The 27,691-nt window shown below is 54.4% G+C and overlaps 2 long non-coding RNA genes across 3 annotated transcripts; both read left to right on the top strand.

Annotated features, from left to right (window-relative positions):
- The first annotated feature begins 560 nt into the window (after positions 1 to 560).
- Positions 561 to 27,691, top strand: LOC134758141 (uncharacterized). The gene is made up of 5 exons (XR_010133080.1): positions 561 to 749; positions 2,807 to 2,864; positions 2,958 to 3,190; positions 16,056 to 16,113; positions 27,026 to 27,691. It is a non-coding gene; the product is annotated as an uncharacterized lncRNA (long non-coding RNA).
- On the top strand, positions 16,188 to 23,706 carry LOC134758140 (uncharacterized). Of its 2 annotated transcripts, none has more exons than XR_010133079.1 (4): positions 16,188 to 16,439; positions 17,214 to 17,408; positions 19,470 to 19,527; positions 19,649 to 23,706. It is a non-coding gene; the product is annotated as an uncharacterized lncRNA (long non-coding RNA). The 2 variants fall into 2 exon arrangements; XR_010133078.1 differs by having other exon boundaries at positions 16,189 to 16,439; positions 17,214 to 17,404.

Below are 27,691 nucleotides of genomic sequence, written 5' to 3'. Positions count from 1 at the left end.
GTGGGATGATGGCAGGAAGATAAAAGAAAAACAGAAGAATAAGTTAAAATGACTTATTCACACATATTCTTTTGACAGCAAGAAGAACTTTTAGTATATACATTCCTTACAAACAAACAAACGGCAGATAAACAATGTTGTATAGGAACTTCAACACACACTGTACAATATTCCCACTTTGCTGACATAAGTTATGGAAATTTCGTGGTTTCCTTGAGTGTCGCTACTAGTATTTTGCTCCTCTGACGATTTTTATCAACTTCCTCATCTGTTAACTTCTCTCCAAGGTATGTCATGTCACGACATACTGCCGCTGCATGAACATGGCCAGTGTCTTCCTATTAAACATGTAGAATGCTTTCCTAATTTCTCTTTTTACTCTCTGTCTTTGTGTTCTGCATTTTCCTTACTTTTATTGTCAGAAACTCCAGAAAGTCAGTCGTACTAATTTATCACGATTTGCTTTATTAATTTATACTTTGCTTATATGGAATTTTGCCCAACAGACCTCATTATAATTTCTAACCTGTTTTATTTTGTTTTTTTTTTCTGAGACAGGGTCTCCCTCTGTTGTCCAAGGCTGGAGGGTAGTACTGCTATCGCAGCTGATTGCAGCCTCAACCTTCCAGGCTGAAGCGATCCTCCCATCTCAACCTCCCACGTGGCTGAGACTACAGGTGCTTGCCACTATGCCCAACTAATATTTGGAATTTTCGTATACGTGGATTCCAGAGAGGTGACAGCGAAACGTGAGTAAGCATGGATTTTGGTATATGCAGAGATGGGGGGCTGCAACTAATTCTGTATACTGAGGGACGGCAACTGTATATGTTTTTACAATTATGCTGTAGGATACATACTGTTGCATAGCCTTCAAAATAATAATTTTTAATTGAGTGGAATAATAATAATACTGCCAAAAGTAGCAGCTGCCCAGGTGTGGTGGCTCACACTGGTAATCGCAACACTTTGGGAGGCTGAGGCAGGAGGATGGCTTGAGGCCAAGAGTTTGTGATAGGCCTTGGAAACAAAGGGGGAGTCACCATCCCTACCGAAAAATACATGAATTAGCCTAGTGTGGTGGCACGTTCCTGTAGTCCCAGCTACTTGGGAGGCTGAGGTGGGAGGATCACTTGAGCCCAGGGAGGCTGAGACTGCAGTGAGTCATGATCAGGCCTCTGCACTCCAGCCTGGGTGACAGAGTGAGACCCTGTCTCAAAACAACAAAAAAGTAGCAGCTAACATCTACTGACCTTTTATACCAGGTGCCTATTGATACCATGGTTTGATTTCTTAGAACTGTTTCTTATTTCACTTACCAACTCTGTCTTCAGTTACTCCCAGATTTTTACTGTGTGTGTGCAGATGACCTTTCGGTTAGATTGAATTGTCTCCCCAGAAGTAAGATTACTGTGAGTCATGGTGAATGGACATTCTCATTACCCTTGATGTAAATTGACAGGGTTTTGGGTGCCTCCCAGCTATACTCTTAGCACTTTGGGAGGCTAAGAGAGGAGGATTGCTTGAGGACAAGAGTTGGAGGAGGCAGTATGGCAGTATGGTGAGACCCTGTCTCCATTATTTTAAAAAATTGACAGACTTTACCCAGAAAGGCTTATACACAATGTAAACACCCCTCATAGTATAAGAAAGTGCCCATTTCACTGCACCTTTGCCAGCACAGGGTATTATAATTTAGTAAGTCATTTTTTGTTTGATTATTTTAAATAGACAAAAGACTTCATGTTACTTGTCACATTTCAACATCTTTCATCAGCTTATTGGCTCTATTTCTTTTCTGTCTGTAAATGGTTGTTGTTGTTTTGTTCTTTGAGACAGGGTCTTGCTCTGTCACCAGGCTGGACTGTAGTGGCATAATCATGCCTCGCTGCAGCCTTGACCTCCCAGGCTCAAACTTCAGCATTCCGAGTAGCTGGGACTACAAGTGTGCACCACCACCCCCAGCTAACTTTTTCTTCTTTTGGATGGAGACAGGTTCTCACTGTGCTGTCCAGACCGGTCTCTAGCTCCTGGCCTTAAGCAATCCTCCTGCATTAGCTTCTCAAATTGCTGGAATTTCAGGCATGAGCCACCATGCCTGGCCTGGGCTAGTCCTGTATTCTCTAGCGTTCTGTTTACTTTGTGCTAGCCAATCTCTCATTATGCTGTTCACCTGTTATAATGAATAATTCTCCGTATTAAATTTTACCACTTTCAACTTTTGAGTGGTTTATGCTTCCTGATTGGACTCTGACTAATATGTTAGGAAGGGTCCCAGGAGATAAACCCACACAGATGGGATTTGTGCATAGGTTTGGTTTCCCAGGGGGCAGTGCTGAGCTCTTTGCCAGTGGGAAATGGGATGCTGGTGATTTCCAGTAGGTGACCTCACAGTGACTCAAGCTACCACTTACTGTTGATTGTGATGAAATGCCAGCTGAGGCACATGCCTTGGGAGCTAAGTGGTTGCTGCCCTTGACCACTGTGAAGACTGGTGTGGGAAGGGTCGCTTTGGATGCACTTGAGCAGGGGTCCCCAACCCCTGAGCCATGGAGCCGTAGGGAGCCACACAGCAGGAGGTGAGTGGTGTCGAGTGAGGGAGTGAGGGAAGCTTCGTCTGTATTTACAGCCACTCCCCTTTGCTCACATTCCCGCCTGAGCTCCACCTTCTCAGATGAGCAGCAGCATTAGATTCTCATAGGAGAACGCACCCTGTTGTGAACCGTGCATGTGAGGGATCTAGGTTGCGCTGTTCTTATGAGAATCTAATACCTATTGATCTGTCACTTTCTCCCATCACGCTCAGGTGGGAACATCCAGTTTCAGGAAAACAAGCTTAACACGCCCACTGATTCTACATTATGGTGAGTTCTATAATTATTTTATTATATATTCCAGTGTAATAATGGAAATGAAGTGCCTAATCAACGTAAATGTGCTTAAATCTTTTGGCCCAGCTCCTACCTCCCGGCAGCCTCGCCAGGCCCAGAACTCTCTCCAGTCAGCCTCTACAGACCAAGCTCATGACTCACAATGGCCTATTGAGGCCCATACCCTACCTCACGGCAGTCTCCGCAGATGAGCCTACTGCCTCACAACAGCCTCCACAGGCACAGCTCCATCGTTACAATGGCCTCTTTAGACCCAGCTCCTGCCTCCCAGCCTTCTCTCCAGGCCCTGAACTTTCTCCGTAAGTTGAGGTAGCTGGGACTGTAGGTATACATGATGATACTTGGCTAATTTTTAAATTGTTTTGCAGACATGGGGTCTCACTTTGTTGGCCAGGCTGCTGTCAAACTAATGGCCTCAAGTGACCCTTCCACCCCTGCCTCCCATCCTCGAGGTATGTGCCACCACAAGGGGCACTTGTTCAATTTTCTGAAGAAAAAATTTCTAAAGTAAGGCTGTGGGATGATGGCAGGAAGATAAAAGAAAAACAGAAGAATAAGTTAAAATGACTTATTCACACATATTCTTTTGACAGCAAGAAGAACTTTTAGTATATACATTCCTTACAAACAAACAAACGGCAGATAAACAATGTTGTATAGGAACTTCAACACACACTGTACAATATTCCCACTTTGCTGACATAAGTTATGGAAATTTCGTGGTTTCCTTGAGTGTCGCTACCAGTATTTTGCTTCTCTGAAGATTTTTATCAACTTCCTCATCTGTTAACTTCTCTCCAAGGTATGTCATGTCACGACATACTGCCGCTGCATGAACACGGCCAGTGTCTTCCTATTAAACATGTAGAATGCTTTCCTAATTTCTCCTTTTACTCTCTGTCTTTGTGTTTTGCATTTTCCTTACTTTTATTGTCAGAAACTCCAGAAAGTGAATCGTACTAATTTATCACGATTAGCTTCATTAATTTATACTTTGCTTATATGGAATTTTGCCCAACAGACCTCATTACAATTTGGGCCGGGGCCCAGGGTTAGGGTTGTTTTAGGCACACGGCCGGGGCCCAGGGTTAGGGTTGTTTTAGGGTCAGGGCCGGTGCCCAGGGTTAGGGTTGTTTTAGGGTCAGGGCCGGGGCCCAGGTTTAGGGTTGTTTTAGGGTCAGGGCCGGGGCCCAGGGTTAGGGTTGTTTTAGGGTCAGGGCCGGGGCCCAGGGTTAGGGTTGTTTTAGGCACACGGCCGGGGCCCAGGGTTAGGGTTGTTTTAGAGTCAGGGCCAGTGCCCAGGGTTAGGGTTGTTTTAGGGTCAGGGCCGGGGCCCAGGTTTAGGGTTGTTTTAGGGTCAGGGCAGGGGCCCAGGGTTAGGGTTGTTTTAGGGTCAGGGCCGGGGCCCAGGGTTAGGGTTGTTTTAGGGTCAGGGCCGGGGCCCAGGGTTAGGGTTGTTTTAGGGTAAGGGCCGGGGCCCAGGGTTAGGGTTGTTTTAGGGTCAGGGCCGGGGACCAGGGTTAGGGTTGTTTTAGGGTCAGGGCCGGGGTCCAGGGTTAGGGTTGTTTTAGGGTCAGGGCCGGGGCCCAGGGTTAGGGATGTTTTAGGGTCAGGTCCGGGGCCCAGGGTTAGGGTTGTTTTAGGGTCAGGGCCGGGGCCCAGGGTTAGGGTTGTTTTAGGGTCAGGGCCGGGGACCAGGGTTAGGGTTGTTTTAGGGTCAGGGCCGGGGCCCAGGGTTAGGGTTGTTTTAGGGTCAGGGCCGGGGCCCAGGGTTAGGGTTGTTTTAGGGTCAGGGCCGGGGCCCAGGGTTAGGGTTGTTTTAGGGTCAGGGCCGGGGCCCAGGATTAGGGTTGTTTTAGGGTCAGGACCGGGGCCCAGGGTTAGGGTTGCTTTAGAGTCAGGGCAGGGGCCCAGGGTTAGGGTTGCTTTAGGGTCAGGGCCGGGGCCCAGGTTTAGGGTTGTTTTAGGGTCAGGGCCGGGGCCCAGGGTTAGGGTTGTTTTAGGCTCAGGGCCGGGGCCCAGGGTTAGGGTTGTTTTAGGCTCTGGGCCGGGGCCCAGGGTTAGGGTTGTTTTAGGCTCAGGGCCGGGGCCCAGGGTTAGGGTTGTTTTAGGGTCAGGGCCGGGGCCCAGGGTAAGGGTTGTTTTAGGGTCAGGGCCGGGGCCCGGGGTTAGGGTTGTTTTAGGGTCAGGGCCGAGGCCCGGGGTTAGGGTTGTTTCAGGGTCAGGGCCAGGGCCCAGGGTTAGGGTTGTTTCAGGCCCAGGGCCGGGGCCCAGGGTTAGGGTTGTTTCAGGCCCAGGGCCGGGGCCCAGGGTTACGGTTGTTTTAGGCCCAGCGCCGGGGCCCAGGGTTAGGGTTGTTTCAGGGTCAGGGCCCAGGGTTAGGGTTGTTTTAGGGTCAGGGCCAGGGCCCAGGTTTAGGGTTGTTTTAGGGTCAGGGCCAGGGCCCTGGGTTAGGGTTGTTTAGGGTCAGGGCCCAGGGTTAGGGTTGTTCTAGGGTCAGGGCCCAGGGTTAGGGTTGTTCTAGGGTCAGGGCCCAGGGTTAGGCTTGTTCTAGGGTCAGGGCCCAGGGTTAGGATTGTTTTAGGGTCAGGGCCAGGGCCCAGGGTTAGGGTTGTTTTAGGGTCAGGGTTGTTTTAGGGTCAGGGCCAGGGCCCAGGGTTAGGGTTGTTTTAGGGTCAGGGCCAGGGCCCAGGGTTAGGGTTGTTTTAGGGTCAGGGCCAGGGCCCAGGGTTAGGGTTGTTGTAGGGTCAGGGCCAGGGCCCAGGGTTAGGGTTGTTGTGGGGTGAAGGCCAGGGCCCAGGGTTAGGCTTGTTTTAGCTTCAGGGCCAGGGCCCAGGGTTAGGGTTGTTTTAGGGTCAGGACCTGGGCCCAGGGTTAGGCTTGTTTTAGTGCCAGGGCCCAGGGTTAGGGTTGTGTTAGGGTCAGGGTCAGGGCCCAGGGTCAGGGTTGTTTTAGGTCAGGGCCAGGGCCCAGCATTAGGGTTGTTTTAGGGTCAGGGCCAGGGCCCACTGTTAGGCTTGTTTTAGGGTCAGGGCCAGGGCCCAGGATTAGGCTTGTTTTAGGGTCAGGGCCAGGGCCCAGGGTTAGGCTTGTTTTAGGGTCAGGGCCAGGGCCCAGGGTTAGGGTTGTTTTAGGGTCAGGGCCAGGGCCCAGCGTTAGGGTTGTTTTAGGGTCAGGGCCAGGGCCCAGGGTTAGGGTTGTTTTAGGGTCAGGACCTGGGCCCAGGGTTAGGCTTGTTTTAGTGCCAGGGCCCAGGATTAGGGTTGTTTTAGGGTCAGGGTCAGGGCCCAGGGTCAGGGTTGTTTTAGGTCAGGGCCAGGGCCCAGCATTAGGGTTGTTTTAGGGTCAGGGCCAGGGCCCAGGTTTAGGGGTGTTTTAGGGTCAGGGCCAGGGCTCAGCGTTAGGGTTGTTTTAGGGTCAGGGTCAGGGCCCAGGGTTAGGGTTGTTTTAGTGCCAGGGCCCAGGGTTAGGGTTGTTTTAAGGTCAGGGCCTAGGCCCAGGTTTAGGCTTGTTTTAGGGTCTCGGCCAGGTCCCAGACTTAGGGTTGTTTTAGGGTCAGGGCCCAGGGTTAGGGTTGTTTTAGGGTCAGGGCCAGGGCCCAGGGTTAGGGTTGTTTTAGGGTCAGGGCCAGGGCCCAGGGTTAGGCTTGTTTTAGGGTCAGGGCCAGGGCCCAGGGTGAGGGTTGTTTTAGGGTCAGGGACAGGGCCCAGCGTTAGGGTTGTTTTAGGGTCAGAGCCAGGGCCCAGGGTTAGGGTTGTTTTAGGGTCGGGTCCTGGGCCCTGGGTTAGGGTTGTTTTTGTGCCAGGGCCCAGGATTAGGGTTGTTTTAGGGTCAGGGCCAGGGCACAGGGTTACGGTTGTTTTAGGTCATGGCCAAGGCTCAGGGATAGGGTTGTTTTAGGGTCAGGGCCAGGTCCCAGGGTTAGGCTTCTTTTAGGGTCAGGACCTGGGCCCAGCTTTAGGCTTCTTTTAGTGCCAGGGCCCAGGGTTAGGTTTGTTTTAGGGTCAGGGCCAGGGCCCAGGGTCAGGGTTGTTTTAGGTCAGGGCCTGGGCCCAGCATTAGGGTTGTTTTAGGGTCAGGGCCAGGGCCCAGGTTTAGGGGTGTTTTAGGGTCAGGGCCAGGGCCCAGGGTTTGGCTTGTTTTAGGGTCAGGGCCAGGGCTGAGGCATAGGTTTGTTTTAGGGTCAGGGCCAGGGCCCAGGGTTAGGGTTGTTTTAGGGTCAGGGCCAGGGCCGAGGGTTATGCTTGTTTTAGGGTCAGGGCCAGGGCCCAGGGTTAGGGTTGTTTTAGGGTCAGGGCCAGGGCCCAGGGTTAGGCTTGTTTTAGGGTCAGGGCCAGGGCCCACGGTTAGGGTTGTTTTAGGGTCAGGGCCAGGGCCCAGGGTTAGGCTTGTTTTAGGCTCAGGGCCAGGGCCCAGCGATAGGTTTGTTTTAGGTTCAGGGCCAGGGCCCAGGATTAGGCTTGTTTTAGGGTCAAGGACAGGGCCCAGTGTTAGGGTTGTTTTAGGGTCAGGACCTGTGCCCAGGGTTAGGCTTGTTTTAGGGACAGAGCCCAGGGTTAGGGTTGTTTTAGGGTCAGGGCCAGGTCCCAGGGTTAGGGTTGTTTTAGGGTCAGGGCCAGGGCCCAGGGTTAGGGTTGTTGTAGGGTCAGGGCCAGGGCCGAGCGTTAGGCTTGTTTTAGGGTCAGGGACAGGGCCCATGGTTAGGGTTGTTTTAGGGTCAGGGCCAGGGCCCAGGGTTATGCTTGTTTTAGGGTCAGGGCCAGGGCCGAGGGTTAGGGGTGTTTTAGGGTCAGGACCTGCTCCCAGTGTTAGGCTTGTTTTAGTGCCAGGGCCCAGGGTTACGGTTGTTTTATGGTCAGGGCCAGGGACCAGGATTAGGCTTGTTTTAGTGCCAGGGCCCAGGGTTCGGGTTGTTTTAGGGTCAGGGCCAGGGCCCAGGTTCAGGGTTGTTTTAGGTCAGTGCCAGGGCCCAGCATTAGGATTGTTTTAGGGTCAGGGCCAGGGCCCAGGTTTAGGGGTGTTTTAGGGTCAGGGCCAGGGCCCAGCGTTAGGGTTGTTTTAGGGTCAGGGCCAGGGCCCAGGATTAGGCTTCTTTTAGGGTCAGGGACAGGTCCCAGGGTTAGGCTTGTTTTAGGGTCAGGGCCAGGGCCCAGGGTTAGGCTTGTTTTAGGGTCAGGGACAGGGCCCAGGGTTAGGGTTCTTTTAGGGTCAGGGCCAGGGCCCAGGGTTAGGGTTGTTTTAGGGTCAGGGCGAGGGCCCAAGGTTAGGGTTGTTTTAGGGTCAGGGCCAGGGCCCAGGGTTAGGCTTGTTTTAGGGTCAGGGTGAGGGCCCAGTGATAGGGTTGTTTTAGGGTCAGGGCCAGGGCCCAGGGTTAGGGTTGTTTTAGGGTCAGTGCCAGGGCCTGGTCAGGTTTGTTTTAGGGTCAGGGCCAGGGCCCACGGTTAGGGTTGTTTTAGGGTCAGGGCCAAGGCCCAGGGTTAGGCTTGTTTTAGGGTCAGGGCTAGGGCCTAGGGTTAGGGTTGTTTCAGGGTCAGGACCTGGGCCCAGGGTTAGGCTTGTTTTAGGATCAGGGCCCAGGGTTAGGGTTGTTTTATGGTCAGTGCCCTGGGTTAGGGTTGTTTTAGGGTCAGGGCCCATGGTTAGGGTTGTTTTAGGGTCAGGGCACAGGGTTAGTTTTGTTTTAGGGTCAGGGACCTGGGTTAGGTTTGTTTTATGGTGAGGGCCCTGGGTTGGGTTTGTTTTAGGGTAAAGGCCAGGGCCCAGGTTTAGGATTGTTTTAGGGTCAGGGCCAGGGCCCAGGTTTAGGCTTGTTTTAGGATCAGGACCAGGGCCCAGGGTTAGGGTTGTTTTAGGGTCAGGGCCCAGGGTTAGTTTTGTTTTAGGGTCAGGGACCTGGGTTAGGGTTGTTTTAGGGTGAGGGCCCTGGGTTGGGTTGGTTGTAGGGTAAAGGCCAGGGCCCAGGGTTCGGATTGTTTTAGGGTCAGGGCCAGGGCCCAGGGTTAGGCTTGTTTTAGGCTCAGGGCCAGGGCCCACGGTTAGGGTTGTTTTAGGGTCAGGGCCAGGGCCCAGGGTTAGGCTTGTTTTAGGCTCAGGGCCAGGGCCCAGGGTTAGGGTTGTTTTAGGTTCCGGGCCAGGGCCCAGGATTAGGCTTGTTTTAGGGTCAAGGACAGGGCCCAGTGTTAGGGTTGTTTTAGGGTCAGGACCTGTGCCCAGGGTTAGGCTTGTTTTAGGGCCAGGGCCCAGGGTTAGGGTTGTTTTAGGGTCAGGGCCAGGTCCCAGGGTTAGGGTTGTTTTAGGGTCAGGGCCAGGGCCCAGGGTTAGGGTTGTTGTAGGGTCAGGGCCAGGGCCGAGCGTTAGGCTTGTTTTAGGGTCAGGGACAGGGCCCATGGTTAGGGTTGTTTTAGGGTCAGGGCCAGGGCCCAGGGTTAAGCTTGTTTTAGGGTCAGGGCCAGGGCCCAGGCTTAGGGTTGTTTTAGGGTCAGGACCTGCTCCCAGTGTTAGGCTTGTTTTAGTGCCAGGGCCCAGGGTTACGGTTGTTTTATGGTCAGGGCCAGGGGCCAGGATTAGGCTTGTTTTAGTGCCAGGGCCCAGGGTTCGGGTTGTTTTAGGGTCAGGGCCAGGGCCCAGGTTCAGGGTTGTTTTAGGTCAGTGCCAGGGCCCAGCATTAGGATTGTTTTAGGGTCAGGGCCAGGGCCCAGGTTTAGGGGTGTTTTAGGGTCAGGGCCAGGGCCCAGCGTTAGGGTTGTTTTAGGGTCAGGGCCAGGGCCCAGGGTTAGGCTTGTTTTAGGGTCAGGGCCAGGGCACAGCGTCAGGGTTGTTTTAGGTTCAGGGCCAGGGCCCTGGGTTAGGGTTGTTTTAGGGTCAGGGCCAGGGCCCAGTGTTAGGGTTGTTTTAGGGTCAGGACATGGGCCCAGGGTTAGGCTTGTTTTAGTGCCAGGGCCCAGGGTTAGGGTTGTTTTAGGTCAGGGCCCAGGGTTAGGGTTGTTTTAGGTTGAGTGCCCATGGTTGGGTTTATTTTAGGGTCAGGGCCAGGGCCCAGGGTTAGGCTTGTTTTAGGTCAGGGCCCAGGGTTAGGGTTGTTTTAGGTTGAGTGCCCATGGTTGGGTTTATTTTAGAGTCAGGGCCAGGGCCCAGGGTTAGGGTTGTTTTAGGGTCAGGGCCAGGGCCCAGGGTTAGGCTTGTTTTAGGGTCAGGGCCAGGGTCCAGGGTTAGGGTTGTTTTAGGGTCCGGTCCGGGGCCCAGGGTTAGGCTTGTTTTAGGGTTAGGGCCAGGGCCCAGGGTTAGGGTTGTTTTAGGTTCAGGGCCAGGTCCCAGGGTTAGGGTTGTTTTAGGGTCAGGACCTGGGCCCAGGCTTAGGCTTGTTTTAGTGCCAGGGCCCAGGGTTAGGGTTGTTTTAGGGTCAGGGCCAGGGCCCAGGTTTAGGGTTGTTTTAGGTCAGGGCCAGGGCCTAGGGTTAGGGTTGTTTTAGGTCAGGGCCAGGTCCCAGGTTTAGGGTTGTTTTAGGGTCAGGGCCAGGGCCTAGGGTTAGGGTTGTTTTAGGGTCAGGGCCAGGGCCCAGGTTTAGGGTTGTTGTAGGGTCAGGGCCAGGGCCCACGGTTAGTCTTGTTTTAGGGTCAGGACCAGGGCCCAGGGTTAGGCTTGTTTTAGGGTCAGGGCTAGGGCCTAGGGTTAGGGTTGTTTTAGGGTCAGGACCTGGGCCCAGGGTTAGGCTTGTTTTAGGATCAGGGCCCAGGGTTAGGGTTGTTTTATGGTCAGTGCCCTGGGTTAGGGTTGTTTTAGGGTCAGGGCCCATGGTTAGGGTTGTTTTAGGGTCAGGGCACAGGGTTAGTTTTGTTTTAGGGTCAGGGACCTGGGTTAGGTTTGTTTTATGGTGAGGGCCCTGGGTTGGGTTTGTTTTAGGGTAAAGGCCAGGGCCCAGGTTTAGGATTGTTTTAGGGTCAGGGCCAGGGCCCAGGTTTAGGCTTGTTTTAGGATCAGGACCAGGGCCCAGGGTTAGGGTTGTTTTAGGGTCAGGGCCCAGGGTTAGTTTTGTTTTAGGGTCAGGGACCTGGGTTAGGGTTGTTTTAGGGTGAGGGCCCTGGGTTGGGTTGGTTGTAGGGTAAAGGCCAGGGCCCAGGGTTCGGATTGTTTTAGGGTCAGGGCCAGGGCCCAGGGTTAGGCTTGTTTTAGGCTCAGGGCCAGGGCCCACGGTTAGGGTTGTTTTAGGGTCAGGGCCAGGGCCCAGGGTTAGGCTTGTTTTAGGCTCAGGGCCAGGGCCCAGGGTTAGGGTTGTTTTAGGTTCCGGGCCAGGGCCCAGGATTAGGCTTGTTTTAGGGTCAAGGACAGGGCCCAGTGTTAGGGTTGTTTTAGGGTCAGGACCTGTGCCCAGGGTTAGGCTTGTTTTAGGGCCAGGGCCCAGGGTTAGGGTTGTTTTAGGGTCAGGGCCAGGTCCCAGGGTTAGGGTTGTTTTAGGGTCAGGGCCAGGGCCCAGGGTTAGGGTTGTTGTAGGGTCAGGGCCAGGGCCGAGCGTTAGGCTTGTTTTAGGGTCAGGGACAGGGCCCATGGTTAGGGTTGTTTTAGGGTCAGGGCCAGGGCCCAGGGTTAAGCTTGTTTTAGGGTCAGGGCCAGGGCCCAGGCTTAGGGTTGTTTTAGGGTCAGGACCTGCTCCCAGTGTTAGGCTTGTTTTAGTGCCAGGGCCCAGGGTTACGGTTGTTTTATGGTCAGGGCCAGGGGCCAGGATTAGGCTTGTTTTAGTGCCAGGGCCCAGGGTTCGGGTTGTTTTAGGGTCAGGGCCAGGGCCCAGGTTCAGGGTTGTTTTAGGTCAGTGCCAGGGCCCAGCATTAGGATTGTTTTAGGGTCAGGGCCAGGGCCCAGGTTTAGGGGTGTTTTAGGGTCAGGGCCAGGGCCCAGCGTTAGGGTTGTTTTAGGGTCAGGGCCAGGGCCCAGGGTTAGGCTTGTTTTAGGGTCAGGGCCAGGGCACAGCGTCAGGGTTGTTTTAGGTTCAGGGCCAGGGCCCTGGGTTAGGGTTGTTTTAGGGTCAGGGCCAGGGCCCAGTGTTAGGGTTGTTTTAGGGTCAGGACATGGGCCCAGGGTTAGGCTTGTTTTAGTGCCAGGGCCCAGGGTTAGGGTTGTTTTAGGTCAGGGCCCAGGGTTAGGGTTGTTTTAGGTTGAGTGCCCATAGTTGGGTTTATTTTAGGGTCAGGGCCAGGGCCCAGGGTTAGGCTTGTTTTAGGTCAGGGCCCAGGGTTAGGGTTGTTTTAGGTTGAGTGCCCATGGTTGGGTTTATTTTAGAGTCAGGGCCAGGGCCCAGGGTTAGGGTTGTTTTAGGGTCAGGGCCAGGGCCCAGGGTTAGGCTTGTTTTAGGGTCAGGGCCAGGGTCCAGGGTTAGGGTTGTTTTAGGGTCCGGTCCGGGGCCCAGGGTTAGGCTTGTTTTAGGGTTAGGGCCAGGGCCCAGGGTTAGGGTTGTTTTAGGTTCAGGGCCAGGTCCCAGGGTTAGGGTTGTTTTAGGGTCAGGACCTGGGCCCAGGCTTAGGCTTGTTTTAGTGCCAGGGCCCAGGGTTAGGGTTGTTTTAGGGTCAGGGCCAGGGCCCAGGTTTAGGGTTGTTTTAGGTCAGGGCCAGGGCCTAGGGTTAGGGTTGTTTTAGGTCAGGGCCAGGTCCCAGGTTTAGGGTTGTTTTAGGGTCAGGGCCAGGGCCTAGGGTTAGGGTTGTTTTAGGGTCAGGGCCAGGGCCCAGGTTTAGGGTTGTTGTAGGGTCAGGGCCAGGGCCCACGGTTAGTCTTGTTTTAGGGTCAGGACCAGGGCCCAGGGTTAGGCTTGTTTTAGGGTCAGGGCTAGGGCCTAGGGTTAGGGTTGTTTTAGGGTCAGGACCTGGGCCCAGGGTTAGGCTTGTTTTAGGATCAGGGCCCAGGGTTAGGGTTGTTTTATGGTCAGTGCCCTGGGTTAGGGTTGTTTTAGGGTCAGGGCCCATGGTTAGGGTTGTTTTAGGGTCAGGGCACAGGGTTAGTTTTGTTTTAGGGTCAGGGACCTGGGTTAGGTTTGTTTTATGGTGAGGGCCCTGGGTTGGGTTTGTTTTAGGGTAAAGGCCAGGGCCCAGGGTTAGGATTGTTTTAGGGTCAGGGCCAGGGCCCAGGTTTAGGCTTGTTTTAGGATCAGGACCAGGGCCCAGGGTTAGGGTTGTTTTAGGGTCAGGGCCTAGGGTTAGTTTTGTTTTAGGGTCAGGGACCTGGGTTAGGGTTGTTTTAGGGTGAGGGCCCTGGGTTGGGTTTGTTGTAGGGTAAAGGCCAGGGCCCAGGGTTAGGATTGTTTTAGGGTCAGGGCCAGGGCCCAGGGTTAGGCTTGTTTTAGGGTCAGGGCCAGGGCCCACGGTTAGGGTTGTTTTAGGGTCAGGGCCAGGGCCCAGGGTTAGGCTTGTTTTAGGCTCAGGGCCAGGGCCCAGGGTTAGGGTTGTTTTAGGTTCAGGGCCAGGGCCCAGGATTAGGCTTGTTTTAGGGTCAAGGACAGGGCCCAGTGTTAGGGTTGTTTTAGGGTCAGGACCTGGGCCCAGGGTTAGGCTTGTTTTAGGGCCAGGGCCCAGGGTTAGGGTTGTTTTAGGGTCAGGGCCAGGTCCCAGGGTTCGGGTTGTTTTAGGGTCAGGGCCAGGGCCCAGGTTCAGGGTTGTTTTAGGTCAGTGCCAGGGCCCAGCATTAGGATTGTTTTAGGGTCAGGGCCAGGGCCCAGGTTTAGGGGTGTTTTAGGGTCAGGGCCAGGGCCCAGCGTTAGGGTTGTTTTAGGGTCAGGGCCAGGGCCCAGGGTTAGGCTTGTTTTAGGGTCAGGGCCAGGGCCCAGCGTCAGGGTTGTTTTAGGTTCAGGGCCAGGGCCCAGGGTTAGGGTTGTTTTAGGGTCAGGGCCAGGGCCCAGTGTTAGGGTTGTTTTAGGGTCAGGACATGGGCCCAGGGTTAGGCTTGTTTTAGTGCCAGGGCCCAGGGTTAGGGTTGTTTTAGGTCAGGGCCCAGGGTTAGGGTTGTTTTAGGTTGAGTGCCCATGGTTGGGTTTATTTTAGGGTCAGGGCCAGGGCCCAGGGTTAGGCTTGTTTTAGGGTCAGGGCCAGGGCCCAGGGTTAGGGTTGTTTTAGGGTCAGGGCCAGGGCCCAGGGTTAGGCTTGTTTTAGGGTCAGGGCCAGGGCCCAGCGTCAGGGTTGTTTTAGGGTCAGGGCCAGGGCCCAGGGTTAGGGTTGTTTTAGGTCAGGGCCCAGGGTTAGGGTTGTTTTAGGTTGAGTGCCCATGGTTGGGTTTATTTTAGAGTCAGGGCCAGGGCCCAGGGTTAGGGTTGTTTTAGGGTCAGGGCCAGGGCCCAGGGTTAGGCTTGTTTTAGGGTCAGGGCCAGGGTCCATGTTTAGGGTTGTTTTAGGGTCCGGTCCGGGGCCCAGGGTTAGGCTTGTTTTAGGGTCAGGGCCAGGGCCCAGGGTTAGGGTTGTTTTAGGTTCAGGGCCAGGTCCCTGGGTTAGGGTTGTTTTAGGGTCAGGACCTGGGCCCAGGCTTAGGCTTGTTTTAGTGCCAGGGCCCAGGGTTTGGGTTGTTTTAGGGTCAGGGCCAGGGCCCAGGTTTAGGGTTGTTTTAGGTCAGGGCCAGGGCCTAGGGTTAGGGTTGTTTTAGGTCAGGGCCAGGTCCCAGGTTTAGGGTTGTTTTAGGGTCAGGGCCAGGGCCTAGGGTTAGGGTTGTTTTAGGGTCAGGGCCAGTTCCCAGGTTTAGGGTTGTTGTAGGGTCAGTGCCAGGGCCCACGGTTAGGCTTGTTTTAGGGTCAGGACCAGGGCCCAGGGTTAGGCTTGTTTTAGGGTCAGGGCTAGGGCCTACGGTTAGGGTTGTTTTAGGGTCAGGACCTGGGCCCAGGGTTAGGCTTGTTTTAGGATCAGGGCCCAGGGTTAGGGTTGTTTTATGGTCAGTGCCCTGGGTTAGGGTTGTTTTAGGGTCAGGGCCCATGGTTAGGGTTGTTTTAGGGTCAGGGCACAGGGTTAGTTTTGTTTTAGGGTCAGGGACCTGGGTTAGGTTTGTTTTATGGTGAGGGCCCTGGGTTGGGTTTGTTTTAGGGTAAAGGCCAGGGCCCAGGGTTAGGATTGTTTTAGGGTCAGGGCCAGGGCCCAGGTTTAGGCTTGTTTTAGGATCAGGACCAGGGCCCAGGGTTAGGGTTGTTTTAGGGTCAGGGCCCAGGGTTAGTTTTGTTTTAGGGTCAGGGACCTGGGTTAGGGTTGTTTTAGGGTGAGGGCCCTGGGTTGGGTTTGTTGTAGGGTAAAGGCCAGGGCCCAGGGTTCGGATTGTTTTAGGGTCAGGGCCAGGGCCTAGGGTTAGGCTTGTTTTAGGGTCAGGGCCAGGGCCCACGGTTAGGGTTGTTTTAGGGTCAGGACCTGGGCCCAGGGTTAGGCTTGTTTTAGTGCCAGGGCCCAGGGTTAGGCTTGTTTTAGGGTCAGGGCCAGGGCCCAGGGTTAGGCTTGTTTTAGGGTCAGGGCCAGCGCCAAGGGATTGGGTTGTTTTAGGGTCAGGGCCAGGGCCCAGAGTTAGGGTTGTTTTGGGGTCAGGGCCAGGGCCCAGGGTTAGGCTTGCTTTAGGGTCAGGGACAGGGCCCAGGCTTAGGGTTGTTTAAGGTCAGGGCCGGGACCCCGGTGTGGGGTTTTAGGCTCAGGGCCAGGGCCCAGTGTTAGGATTTTATTGTCAGGGCCCAGGGTTAGGGTTTTAGGGTCAGGGCCCAGGGTTAGGGTTTTAGTGTCAGGGCCCATGTTTAGGGTGATTTCCAGGAAGTGACCTCACAATGACTCAAGCTACCACTTACTGTTGATTGTGACGAAATGCTAGCTGAGGCACATGCCTTGGGAGCTAAGTGGTTGCTGCCCTTGACTACTATGAAGACTGGTGTGGGAAGGGTCGCTTTGGATGCACTTGAGCTGGGGTCCCCAACCCCTGAGCCTTGGAGCCGTAAGGAGCCACACAGCAGGTGAGTGGTGTCGAGTGAGGGAGTGAGGGAAGCTTCGTCTGTATTTACAGCCACTCCCCTTTGCTCACATTCCCGCTTGAGCTCCACCTTCTCAGATGAGCAGCAGCATTAGATTCTCATAGAACGCACCCTGTTGTGAACCGTGCATGTGAGGGATCTAGGTTGCGCTGTTCTTATGAGAATCTAATACCTATTGATCTGTCACTTTCTCCCATCACGCTCAGGTGGGACCATCCAGTTTCAGGAAAACAAGCTTAACACGCCCACTGATTCTACATTATGGTGAGTTCTATAATTATTTTATTATATATTCCAGTGTAATAGTGGAAATGATGTGCCAAATAAACGTAAATGTGCTTAAATCTTTTGGCCCAGCTCCTACCTCCCGGCAGCCTTGCCAGGCCCAGAACTCTCTCCAGTCAGCCTCTACAGACCAAGCTCATGACTCACAATGGCCTATTTAGGCCCATACCCTACCTCACGGCAGTCTCCGCAGATGAGCCTACTGCCTCACAACAGCCTCCACAGGCACAGCTCCATCGTTCCAATGGCCTCTTTAGACCCAGCTCCTGCCTCCCAGCCTTGTCTCCAGGCCCTGAACTTTCTCCGTAAGTTGAGGTAGCTGGGACTGTAGGTATACATGATGATACTTGGCTAATTTTTAAATTGTTTTGCAGACATGGGGTCTCACTTTGTTGGCCAGGCTGCTGTCAAACTAATGGCCTCAAGTGACCCTTCCACCCCTGCCTCCCATCCTCGAGGTATGTGCCACCACAAGGAGCACTTGTTCAATTTTCTAAGGAAAAAATTTCTAAAGTAAGGCTGTGGGATGATGGCAGGAAGATAAAAGAAAAACAGAAGAATAAGTTAAAATGACTTATTCACACATATTCTTTTGACAGCAAGAAGAACTGTTAGTATATACATTCCTTACAAACAAACAAACGGCAGATAAACAATGTTGTATAGGAACTTCAACACACACTGTACAATATTCCCACTTTGCTGACATAAGTTATGGAAATTTCGTGGTTTACTTGAGTGTCGCTACCAGTATTTTGCTACTCTGATGATTTTTATCAACTTCCTCATCTGTTAACTTCTCTCCAAAGTATGTCATGTCACGACATACTGCCGCTGCACGAACACAGCCAGTGTCTTCGTATTAAACATGTAGAATGCTTTCCTAATTTCTCTTTTTACTCTCTGTCTTTGTGTTCTGCATTTTCCTTACTTTTATTGTCAGAAACTCCAGAAAGTCAATCGTACTAATTTATCACGATTTGCTTTATTAATTTATACTTTGCTTATATGGAATTTTGCCCAACAGACCTCATTACAATTTCTTACGTGTTTTATTTATTTATTTATTTCTGAGACAGGGTCTCCCTCTGTTGTCCAAGGCTGGAGGGTAGTAGTGCTATCGCAGCTGACTGCAGCCTCAACCTTCCAGGCTGAAGCGATCCTCCCATCTCAACCTCCCACGTGGCTGAGACTACAGGTGCTTGCCACTACGCCCAACTAATATTTGGTTTTTTCATATACGTGGATTCCAGAGGGGTGACAGCGAAACGTGAGTAAGCATGGATTTTGGTATATGCAGAGATGGGGGGCTGTAACTAATTCTGTATACTGAGGGACGGCAACTGTATATGTTTTTACAATTACGCTGTAGGATACATACTGTTGCATAGCCTGGAAAATAATAATTTTTAATGGAGTGGAAGAATAATAATAATATTGCTAAAAGTAGCAGCTGGCCAGGTGTGGTGGCTCACACTGGTAATCGCAACACTTTGGGAGGCTGAGGCAGGAGGATGGCTTGAGGCCAAGAGTTTGCGATAGGCCTTGGAAACAAAGGGGGAGTCACCATCCCTACAGAAAAATACATGAATTAGCCTAGTGTGGTGGCACGTTCCTGTAGTCCCAGCTACTTGGGAGGCTGAGGTGGGAGGATCACTCAAGCCCAGGGAGGCTGAGACTGCAGTGAGTCATGATCAGGCCTCTGCACTCCAGCCTGTGTGACAGAGTGAGACCCTGTCTCAAAACAACAAAAAAGTAGCAGCTAACATCAACTGACCTTTTATACCAGGTGCCTATTGATACCATAGTTTAATTTCTTAGAACTGTTTCTTATTTCACTTACCAACTCTGTCTTCAGTTACTCCCAGATTTTTACTGTGTGTGTACAGATGACCTTTTGTTTAGATTGAATTGTCTCCCCAGAAGTAAGATTACTGTGAGTCATGGTGAATGGACATTCTCATTACCCTTGATGTAAATTGACAGGGTTTTGGGTGCCTCCCAGCTATAATCTTAGCACTTTGGGAGGCTAAGAGAGGAGGATTGCTTGAGGCCAAGAGTTGGAGGAGGCAGTATGGCAGTATGGTGAGACCCTGTCTCCATTATTTTAAAAAATTGACACGCTTTACCCGGGAAGGCTTATACACAATGTAAACACCCCTCATAGTATAAGAAAGTGCCCATTTCACTGCACCTTTGCCAGCACAGGGTATTATAATTTAGTAAGTCATTTTTTGTTTGATTATTTTAAATAGATAAAAGACCTCATATTACTTTACTTGTCACATTTCAACATCTTTCCTTAGCTTATTAGCTCTACCTCTTTTCTGTCTGTAAATGGTTGTTGTTGTTTTGTTCTTTGAGACAGGGTCTTGCTCTGTCACCAGGCTAGACTGTAGTGGCATAATCATGCCTCGCTGCAGCCTTGACCTCCCAGGCTCAAACTTCAGCATTCCGAGTAGCTGGGACTACAAGTGTGCACCACCACTCCCAGCTAACTTTTTTCTTCTTTTGGATAGAGACAGGTTCTCACTGTGTTGTCCAGACCGGTCTCTAGCTCCTGGCCTTAAGCAGTCCTCCTGCATTAGCTTCTCAAATTGCTGGAATTTCAGGCATGAGCCATCATGCCTGGCCTGGGCTAGTCCTGTATTCTCTAGAGTTCTCTTTACTTTGTGCTAGCCAATCTCTCATTATGCTGTTCACCTGTTATAATGAATAATTCTCCGTATTAAATTTTACCACTTTAAACTTTTGAGTGGTTTATGCTTCCTGATTGGACTCTGACTAATATGTTAGGAAGGGTCCCAGGAGATAAACCCACACAGATGGGATTTGGGCATAGGTTTGGTTTCCCAGGGGGCAGTGCTGAGCTCTTTGCCAGTGGGAAATGGGATGCTGGTGATTTCCAGGAAGTGACCTCACAGTGACTCAAGCTACCACTTACTGTTGATTGTGACGAAATGCCAGCTGAGGCACATGCCTTGGGAGCTAAGTGGTTGCTGCCCTTGACCACTATGAAGACTGGTGTGGGAAGGGTCGCTTTGGATGCACTTGAGCAGGGGTCCCCAACCCCTGAGCCATGGAGCCGTAGGGAGCCACACAGCAGGAGGTGAGTGGTGTCGAGTGAGGGAGTGAGGGAAGCTTCGTCTGTATTTACAGCCACTCCCCTTTGCTCACATTCCCGCTTGAGCTCCACCTTCTCAGATGAGCAGCAGCATTAGATTCTCATAGGAGAACGCACCCTGTTGTGAACCGTGCATGTGAGGGATCTAGGTTGCGCTGTGCTTATGAGTATCTAATACCTATTGATCTGTCACTTTCTCCATCACGCTCAGGTGGGACCATCCAGTTTCAGGAAAACAAGCTTAACACGCCCACTGACTCTACATTATGGTGAGTTGTATAATCATTTTATTATATATTGGATATATAATACGTATATATATTTATATATATGTAATAATGGAAATAAAGTGCCTAATAAATGTAAATGTGCTTAAATCTTTTTAAGCAGATTCTTCAGGCCCAGCATCTGCCTCACTGTGGACCCCCCAAGCCAAGCTCCCAACCTTTCAGCAGCTTCTACACACCCAGCTCCCGCCTGCCAGTGGCCTCTTCAGGCCCATGGGGCTCATTCCTCACAACAGCCTTTCCAGTCCCAGTTTTTCCCTTCCGGCGGCCTCTCCGGGCTGAGAACCTCCTCAAGTCGGCCTCTCCAGACTCACTTGCACCCTCCAGGCGTCCTCTCCGGGCCAAGCTCCTCTTCCTGGCTGCGTCTCCAGGCCCGACTCCTGCCTCTCAACAACCTCTTTGGACTCAGTGCCTACCCATCTCCTGGCGTCCTTGGTCGGCCCACAGCTTCCTCAAGCCAAGCTCCCCAGGCCCAGGTCAGGCCTCACGGTGCCCCCTCCACGATGAGCTCCTGCCCTCCAATGGCACCTGCAGGACCCAAATGGTCTCCGGTCGGTGGACTCCTCCACGCCAAGCTTGGGCCTCCCGGTGACCTCTGCAGGCCCAAGTTGTCCTGAAGTCGGCATCTCCCAGCCATGCCTCCCAGCAAGTAAGCAAGCTCTTTTGGCTCAACTCCTGCCCAGCTCCCAACCGCCTTTGTAGGTCCCGAACTTTCTCCAGCCAAGTTCTTTGGGCCTCATTCCTGCCGCCCGGTGGCCTGTACGGGCCCAGCAATGGTTGGAGAACGGCCTCTGCAGGTCCCGCTCTTGCCTCCCAGGGGCCTCTCCAGGCCCAGCTCTTGCCCCCACGGCGGCCACCTGGGGCCAAGTCCCTGCCTGCCTCCCAGCAGCCCGCATGCGGCCCAGCTCCTCCCTCATGGTGGCCTGTTGATGCTCATGCCTCTGGTACCCTGCCCAGAGGCATGAGCCCCTGCCACACACTGGCTCCTCCCACGCTGAGAGAGGTCAGCGTGAGCCCTTGCCTCACACCGGCCCCTCCCATGCTGAGAGAGGTCAGCGTGAGCCCCTTGCCTCACACTGGCTCCTCCCACGCTGAGAGAGGTCAGCGTGAGCCCTTGCCTCACACCGGCCCCTCCCATGCTGAGAGAGGTCGGCGTGAGCCCTTGACTCACACCGGCCCCTCCCACGGTGAGAGAGGTCAGCGTCAGCCCCTTGCCTCACCCCGGCCCCTCCCACGCTGAGAGAGGTCGGCGTGAGCCCCTTGCCTCACCCCGGCCCCTCCCACGGTGAGAGAGGTCGGCGTGAGCCCCTTGCCTCACCCCGGCCCCTCCCACGCTGAGAGAGGTCGGCATGAGCCCTTGCCTCACACCGGCCCCTCCCACGGTGAGAGAGGTCAGCGTCAGCCCCTTGCCTCACACCGGCCCCTCCCACGCTGAGAGAGGTCAGCGTGAGCCCTTGACTCACACCGTCCCCTCCCACGGTGAGAGAGGTCAACGTGAGCCCCTTGCCTCACACCGGCCCCTCCCACGCTGAGAGAGGTCAGCGTGAGCCCTTGACTCACACCGGCCCCTCCCATGCTGAGAGAGGTCGGCGTGAGCCCTTGACTCACACCGGCCCCTCCCACGGTGAGAGAGGTCAGCGTCAGCCCCTTGCCTCACCCCGGCCCCTCCCACGCTGAGAGAGGTCGGCGTGAGCCCCTTGCCTCACCCCGGCCCCTCCCACGGTGAGAGAGGTCGGCGTGAGCCCCTTGCCTCACCCCGGCCCCTCCCACGCTGAGAGAGGTCGGCATGAGCCCTTGCCTCACACCGGCCCCTCCCACGGTGAGAGAGGTCAGCGTCAGCCCCTTGCCTCACACCGGCCCCTCCCACGCTGAGAGAGGTCAGCGTGAGCCCTTGACTCACACCGTCCCCTCCCACGGTGAGAGAGGTCAACGTGAGCCCCTTGCCTCACACCGGCCCCTCCCACGCTGAGAGAGGTCAGCGTGAGCCCTTGACTCACACCGTCCCCTCCCACGCTGAGAGAGGTCAACGTGAGCCCCTTGCCTCACACCGGCCCCTCCCACGCTGAGAGAGGTCAACGTGAGCCCCTTGCCTCACACCATCCCCTCCCACGCTGAGAGAGGTCAACGTGAGCCCCTTGCCTCACACCGTCCCCTCCCACGCTGAGAGAGGTCAACGTGAGCCCCTTGCCTCACACGGGCCCCTCCCACGCTGAGAGAGGTCAGCGTGAGCCCTTGCCTCACACCGGCCCCTCCCACGCTGAGAGAGGTCAGCGTGAGCCCTTGCCTCACACCGGCCCCTCCCACGCTGAGAGAGGTCAGCGTGAGCCCCTTGCCTCACCCCGGCCCCTCCCACGCTGAGAGAGGTCGGCGTGAGCCCCTTGCCTCACACCGGCCCCTCCCACGCTGAGAGAGGTCGGCGTGAGCCCTTGCCTCACACCGGCCCCTCCCACGCTGAGAGAGGTCGGCGTGAGCCCTTGCCTCACACCGGCCCCTCCCACGCTGAGAGAGGTCGGCGTGAGCCCTTGCCTCACACCGGCCCCTCCCACGGTGAGAGAGGTCAGCGTCAGCCCCTTGCCTCACACCGGCCCCTCCCACGCTGAGAGAGGTCAGCGTGAGCCCTTGACTCACACCGGCCCCTCCCACGCTGAGAGAGGTCAGCGTGAGCCCTTGACTCACACCGGCCCCTCCCACGCTGAGAGAGGTCAGCGTGAGCCCCTTGCCTCACCCCGGCCCCTCCCACGCTGAGAGAGGTTGGCGTGAGCCCTTGCCTCACACCGGCCCCTCCCACGCTGAGAGAGGTCGGCGTGAGCCCCTTGCCTCACACCGGCCCCTCCCACGCTGAGAGAGGTCGGCGTGAGCCCTTGCCTCACACCGGCCCCTCCCACAGTGAGAGAGGTCAGCGTCAGCCCCTTGCCTCACACCGGCCCCTCCCACGCTGAGAGAGGTCAGCGTGAGCCCCTGCCTCAACAGGCCACCGTGAGGGAGGAGCAGGGTCGCACGCGGGCTGCTGTGAGGCAGGCAGCGACTTGGGCCTGGGAGGTCGTGGTGGGGTGAGAGCTGGGCTTGGAGACTCCCCTGGGAGGCAACCGCGGGGCCTACAGACTCTGTTCTCCAGCCGGAGCTGGGACTGTTCAGGTACTGGGAGGTGGGATGTGGGTCTGAAGAGCTTGGTTGCAGAAACTTCGGGGTCTACAAACGCAGGTGGGAGCTGAGCCAAAAAAGCTTGTTTGCTGGGAGGCGGGAGATGCAGCCAGGAGAAACAGCTGTGCCTGCAGAGGCCGCCATGCGGGAGGCGGAGGCCGGGCCTCCTCAAATCGGCCTCTCCAGACCCACTTGCAGCCTCCCGGCATCCTCTCCGGGCCCAGCTCTTCCTCCTGGCTGCGTCTCCAGGCCTGACTCTGGCCTCCCAACAACGTCTTTGGACTCAGCTCCTGCCCAGCTCCCAGCAGGCCCAAGTTGTCGTCAAGTCGGCCTGGAATTGGGCCCGGAAGAGCAGCAAGTCGGCCTCCCCGGGCCCAGCTCCGTCCTCTAGGCGGCCTCTCCAGGTGCAAAACTTCCTCGAGTCAGCCTCTCCAGGCCCAGCTCCTCCTGCCTCCCAGTGGCCTCTTTCAGCCCAGACCAGCTCATGGCTCTTGGCGGCCTTCCCAGGCCCCGCTTTTGACTTTTGGTGGCCTCTTCAGGCCCAGAACTTGACCTCCAGTGGGCCTTTGCAGGCCCGGCCTCCTGCCTCTCGAAGGCCTGCACGGGCCCGGACTCACAGCGGACTCACAGCGGACTCTCCATGCCCAGCTAGCTCTCGCCTCATTGCGGCCTCCCGAGTCCAAAGCTCCTGCCTCTCGGCCGCTTCGGCAGGCCCAGCTCCCGCCTGCCAGTGGCCTCTTTAGGCCCAGCTCGTTCCTCACAACGGCCTTCCCAGGCCCCGTTTTTCCCTTCTGGCAGCCTCTTGGCCTCTAATTTGTTTATCTTTTGTGTATAAATCCCAAAATATTGAATTTTGGAATATTTCCACCATTATGTAAATATTTTGGTAGGTGATTTATTTGGGGTGAGTTTCTGCACCAAGCCCGAATTTTTTATTTTATTTTCCTTATTATTTGGTGTTAAACAGGTTTAATGACGGTCATGGCAACTGTTTGGCACAATGAAAAATATCGCCCATGATCAACGTGTTCTGTTCTGGGGAAGGGGGCAAAGGCAGGGTGAATCACTTTCTTAAAAAGTATAGCTCAAGTTGGGAGTGCAGAGGGAATGGGGAGAAAACCCTCCCGCTGCCTGTGTCGAAGTGCAGGAGCCCTCACCCCCATACTCACCTGAGTCCAGCCCCTCTGGGGAAAGAAGGGGTGCATGAACTCCCCCTAGTCCACAGGCACCTCCCTGTGGCCCAAGGCCCTCTTCACACTCCATCTTGTAGCCCCAACAGGAGCTATTTTCCGAAAAGTGAAAAGCTCTGAAGGTCCCACAATTCATGGTATGTACACCTCCCTCACCAGGGGCTGCAAAGTGGCCTGGAGCTCCATACTGAGTAGAAGTCTTTGGGCCAGAGTCAGCATCTGGCTGACGGTCCGGATATCCTGGTTGGAGTGACCCTGGTGCGCCCTGCCAGGGCCTGGTGCCGCTTGCTGAAGATCATGACCGCCACTCATGGGCCACCGATGTGGTCCTTGTCCCATTTGTTGGGGCTGCGTCCATCCTTCTCAGAAGATGAGTCCTGTTCCTTGCGCAGGGCACTGAGGGACTGGGCCTGACATCATCTGAGTGGTAGAGGCAACTGGGTGTCAGGAGACATGATGGAGAGGAAAGCATCATCATGGTCATTCTCTGTCTCACTGTCCAGCAGGGACTCCCCTGAGGGGCCCAGGGCTCCTCCTCCATGGTGGGAGGTGAGCTTTTAACAGGTTCCACCACCCCCAAAGTGTGTGGGGTTGCGGGCCCTGGGCTTTCAGGGCAGGTGGCTCCAGGGGGCCGCCCAGGGTCAACACTCCCTGTGCCACCTGGTGGATGCTCATGAGCAACAGCTGCCAACTTGGCAGGTTGTTTTCTCTGGTTGGAGGCCACTGAGTAACTGGCAGGTTGCTGGGCCTCGTGTGGCTGCAGGGAGGGGTCAGGAAGGGGATGGAGTACCAGGGGAACACGGCCACAGAGTGACCTTCCACATTCCTCCACACGAACATGCTGACGCCACGGGAGGCCTCACTGAATGCAGGCCTGGGGGCCGAGTACTTGGTCCGGGCAGGGAGTTCCTGGCAGGAGCTCACACCTCACCCCCTCCTCAGCCCAGGTGGCTTGGGCCCAGAGAAGTGGGGGTTGGAGAGGAGCAGAAGACCAGGCCTCAAGTTTTGTTTTTTTTTGTTTGTTTTTTTGTTTTTGAAATGTAGTTTGACTCTTGTCACCCAGGCTGGAGTGCAGTGGCACGATCTCAGTGGCCTTCATACCTGGCTAATTTTTTGTATTTTTACTGGGGGTGGGATTTTGCCATGTTGGCCAGGCTGGTCTTGACCTCCCGACCTCAGGTGATCCACCCACCTCAGCCTCCCAAAATGGGATTACGGGCATGAGCCACTGCTCCCAACTTCATTCATTTTTACTTGAAAAACTCCGTTAAGCATTTTTTTAAGGTAGACCTAGTGGTCCTGAATGCCCTCAGCTTTGTTTGTCGAGGAAGCACGTTATTTCTTTTTTCTTTCTGAAGGACAGCTTTGTCAGACATAGTATTAGTTGCTGGCACTTTTTTTCTTTCAGCACTTTGAATGTATTATTCGATTCTGTCCTGACCTGCAAAGTTTCTTTAACTTTTGACTATTTGATTATATTGTGACTTGGTGAGTATCTATTTGGTTTGAACCTCTTCAGGAATCTTTAAGCTTCATGGATTTAGATGTCTAAATCTTTCCCATGATTTAGGCAGTCTTCAGCCATTCTTTAAATAAGCTTTCTTCTCCTTTCTCTACTTTCCTTTTCAAACTCCCATAACCTGACAATGGGTTGCCTAATGGTGTCTTGTTGGCTTTCTTTTCTCTGTCTTTTTTTCTTTTTTTTTTTTTTGAGACAGAGTCATGCTCTGTCACCCAGGCTGGAGTGCAATGTGTGGTCTAGGCTCACTAGGGTTAGGGTTAGGGTTTTAGGGTAAGGGCGAAGGGTTAGGGATTTAGGGTAAGGGCGAAGGGTTAGGGTTTTAGGGTCAGGGCCCAGGGTTAGGGTTTTAGGGTCAGGGCCCAGGGTTAGGGTTTTAGGGACAGGGCCCAGCGTTAGGGTTTTAGGGTCAGGGCCCAGGGCCCAGGGTTAGGGTTTTAGGGTCAGTGCCTGGGGCCCAGGGTTAGGGCTTTAGGGCCAGGGCCCGGGGCCAGGGTTAGGGATTTATGGCCAGGGCCCGGGGCCCACGGTTAGGGCTTTAGGGCCAGGGCCCGGGGCCCACGGTTAGGGCTTTAGGGTCAGGGCCCGGGGCCCAGGGTTAGGGCTTCAGGGTCAGGGCCCGGGGCCCAGGGTTAGGGCTTCAGGGACAGGGCCCGGGGCCCAGGGTTAGGGCTTCAGGGACAGGGCCCGGGGCCCAGGGTTAGGGCTTCAGGGCCAGGGCCCGAGGCCCAGGGTTAGGGCTTCAGGGTCAGGGCCCGGGGCCCAGTGTTAGGGCTTCAGGGTCAGGGCCCGGGGCCCAGGGTTAGGGCTTCAGGGTCAGGGCCGGGGCCCAGGGTTTGGGCTTCAGGGTCAGGGCCCGGGGCCCAGGGTTAGGGCTTCAGGGTCAGGGCCCGGGGCCCAGGGTTAGGGCTTCAGGGTCAGGGCCCGGGGCCCAGGGTTAGGGCTTCAGGGTCCGGGCCCGGGGCCCAGGGTTAGGGCTTCAGGGTCAGGGCCCGGGGCCCAGGGTTAGGGTTTTAGGGTCAGGGCCCGGGGCCCAGGGTTAGGGTGATTTCCAGGAAGTGACCTCACAACGACTCAAGCTACCACTTATTGTTGATTGTGATGAAATGCCAGCTGAGGCACACACCTTGGGAGCTAAGTGGTTGCTGCACTTGACTACTATGAAGACTGGTGTGGGAAGGGTCGCTTTGGATGCACTTGAGCAGGGGTCCCCAACCCCTGAGCCATGGAGCCGTAAGGAGCCACACAGCAGGTGAGTGGTGTCGAGTGAGGGAGTGAGGGAAGCTTCGTCTGTATTTACAGCCACTCCCCTTTGCTCACATTCCCGCCTGAGCTCCACCTTCTCAGATGAGCAGCAGCATTAGATTCTCATAGGAGAACGCACCCTGTTGTGAACCGTGCATGTGAGGGATCTAGGTTGCGCTGTTCTTATGAGAATCTAATACCTATTGATCTGTCACTTTCTCCCATCACGCTCAGGTGGGACCATCCAGTTTCAGGAAAACAAGCTTAACACGCCCACTGATTCTACATTATGGTGAGTTCTATAATTATTTTATTATATATTCCAGTGTAATAATGGAAATGAAGTGCCTAATAAACGTAAATGCGCTTAAATCTTTTGGCCCAGCTCCTACCTCCCGGCAGCCTCGCCAGGCCCAGAACTCTCTCCAGTCAGCCTCTACAGACCAAGCTCATGACTCACAATGGCCTATTTAGGCCCATACCCTACCTCACGGCAGTCTCCGCAGATGAGCCTACTGCCTCACAACAGCCCCACAGGCACAGCTCCATCGTTCCAATGGCCTCTTTAGACCCAGCTCCTGCCGCCCAGCCTTGTCTCCAGGCCCTGAACTTTCTCCGTAAGTTGAGGTAGCTGGGACTGTAGGTATACATGATGATACTTGGCTAATTTTTAAATTGTTTTGTAGACATGGGGTCTCACTTTGTTGGCCAGGCTGCTGTCAAACTAATGGCCTCAAGTGACCCTTCCACCCCTGCCTCCCATCCTCGAGGTATGTGCCACCACAAGGAGCACTTGTTCAATTTTCTAAAGAAAAAATTTCTAAAGTAAGGCTGTGGGATGATGGCAGGAAGATAAAAGAAAAACAGAAGAATAAGTTAAAATGACTTATTCACACATATTCTTTTGACAGCAAGAAGAACTGTTAGTATATACATTGCTTACAAACAAACAAACGGCAGATAAACAATGTTGTATAGGAACTTCAACACACACTGTACAATATTCCCACTTTGCTGACATAAGTTATGGAAATTTCGTGGTTTACTTGAG

This window comes from Gorilla gorilla, chromosome 2, assembly GCF_029281585.2.
Source record: "Gorilla gorilla gorilla isolate KB3781 chromosome 2, NHGRI_mGorGor1-v2.1_pri, whole genome shotgun sequence".
NCBI lineage: Eukaryota > Metazoa > Chordata > Mammalia > Primates > Hominidae > Gorilla > Gorilla gorilla.
Note: the sequence above shows the minus strand (reverse complement) of the source record. Positions and strands in the feature narration are given on the sequence as shown.